The sequence below is a fragment of the Schistocerca cancellata genome, chromosome 1 (assembly GCF_023864275.1).
Source record: "Schistocerca cancellata isolate TAMUIC-IGC-003103 chromosome 1, iqSchCanc2.1, whole genome shotgun sequence".
Lineage (NCBI taxonomy): Eukaryota > Metazoa > Arthropoda > Insecta > Orthoptera > Acrididae > Schistocerca > Schistocerca cancellata.
Window position 1 is genome coordinate 432,133,282 of NC_064626.1, and position 2,270 is coordinate 432,135,551.

Consider the following 2,270-nt stretch of genomic DNA (forward strand, 5'->3'; position numbering starts at 1 on the left):
TTGTTGTCTGCCATTGTAGTGTTGGGCAGCGGCAGCTGGATGTGAACAGCGCGTAGCGTTGCGCAGTTAGAGGTGAGCCGCCAGCAGTGGTGGATGTGTGGAAAGAAATGGCGGAGTTTTGAAATTACGTATATTATGACTTTTGATCATATTAAGGTAAATACATTGTTTGTTCTCTATTAAAATCTTTCATTTGCTAACTATGCCTATCAGTAGTTAGTGCCTTTGGTAGTTTGAATCTTTTATTTAGCTGGCAGTAGTGGCGCTCGCTGTATTGCAGTAGTTCCAGTAACGAAGATTTTTGTGAGGTAAGTGATTTGTGAAACGTATAGGTTAATGTTAGTCAGGGCCATTCTTTTGTAGGGATTATTGGAAGTCAGATTGCGTTGCGCTAAAAATATTGTGTGTCAGTTTAAGCACAGTCTTGTATAATTGTTCTAAGGGGACGTTTCATATGTCGACCCTTAGCCGAGGATACCTCACTGGAATCTTCTGATTTTTTCTTGTAGTTTGTGTAATTAGTGTAGATTTTGTTTATTGCTAGTGCGTAATTGTAGAGAGAATCTCCTTTGTAGTTGCAGCCTTTCATTGTTGTACAGTAAAGCAGTTGTGGCATGCATGTAGATTTGCACCAAGTATTTCGTAGCTGCAATTAACTAGATATTATTTTCAGTGCTATGTTAATGTGTTCCCCTATTTTTGCTCTTCAAATTGTGTTTTTCTGTGTTATCGTGTGAAATATTGTGACAATAATGGCGTGTGAAAAACGTAATACTAGGCTCCAAAGTAAACTGAGAAATGACAGTGAAGACGAAAGCAGTGTGTTAGCACCAATGTGTAATGAAGTAACTAATGTTCAAAGTAGTAATTTGGTAATTGTTCATAGGGAAATGGAGCGGGCGGCAAATAATGGCGTAGACAGTGAAACAATTAGTGAACAGGGAAGCATTATCGATCGATCGGTCGGCAACAGCTTGCCTCAGGAATCCGAAATGACAGGACACAATCTTGCAAATACTGTATATTCAGGTTTTGCGTCCTCACCCTTTTCTCAAATAAGTCAAGACACATTTTCTGCTTGTCAAAATGTGAATGTTGCCGGTGCAAATTCACTGCCGAAAAGCACTGAGGAACATGTTTCAGACACCAGGGCATTGTTATTACAATTAATGCAACAAATGGGACAAAAGCTTCAAAAGTTAGACACAATGGAACAACACCAGAGACAAACACAGCAACAGTTAGACACAGTGGAACAAAATCTTAAAAAGTTAGACACAATGGAACAAAATCAGAGACAAACACAGCAACAGTTAGACACAATGGAACAAAATCAGAGACAAACACAGCAAAAGCTTCAAAAGTTAGACACCACACTTGAACAAACACGTGAAGATTTAACTACTGAGCTACATAACATTCAATCGAAATGTCAAAAAGTCTGTAATGACGTAAAAACACAAATTTGTGAGCATTTTCAACCTATTTTTTCGCGGCATGAAAATGCATTACAGAATCACGAAGCAGCCATAAAAGAACTGCAAACCATTGTTCATGAAAATCATGAGACCCTGCAAGCTAAAATTAACTCAGTTCCATCTACCGATTCGGTTACGCAACTTGCAAAAACTCAAGAAAACTTAAAGGATACAGTAGATACTCTGAAAATTGGTTCAGAAAGACACACTGAGGAAATGTGTTCACTATCGGACAAAGTAGCCGAACTTCCAGATCAGGTCACTAACTTATCTACGAAGGTAGATGATAATCTGAATGACACAAAACCGGTAGTCTTTAATGACACAGAAGAGTGCGAACAAATTAGGAAACTGAAACAAAATCTGAATCAAATTAATACGCAACATCAAAGAGAAATCCGGGAAGCACAAGATCAGCTGACACAGGTAATACAAGAATTACGTATTTCAGAGAACACTCGCGCTCCAATACGGGAAGAGGGACATAGAAATACGGAACAGCCACAAAATAATAACACAGGGCACTTCGGAAATTATGAAAGAAATTGGCAAGGTATACCGAATTTTGAGATGGAACCGCCGAAACGACGTAACAATGACCCACATGCGACTCGCCGACATGATGATTTTGATTATAAGCTGTTCATTACTACACGTAAATTCAAAACGTTTAAGAATTCTGCCAACGACATTCATCCACAAGCGTGGCTCCATCAATTCTCTCATTGTTTTACTGCCAACTGGTCATTAGAGCACAGGTTAGAATTTATGTGTGGCTACTTGGAGAATGAA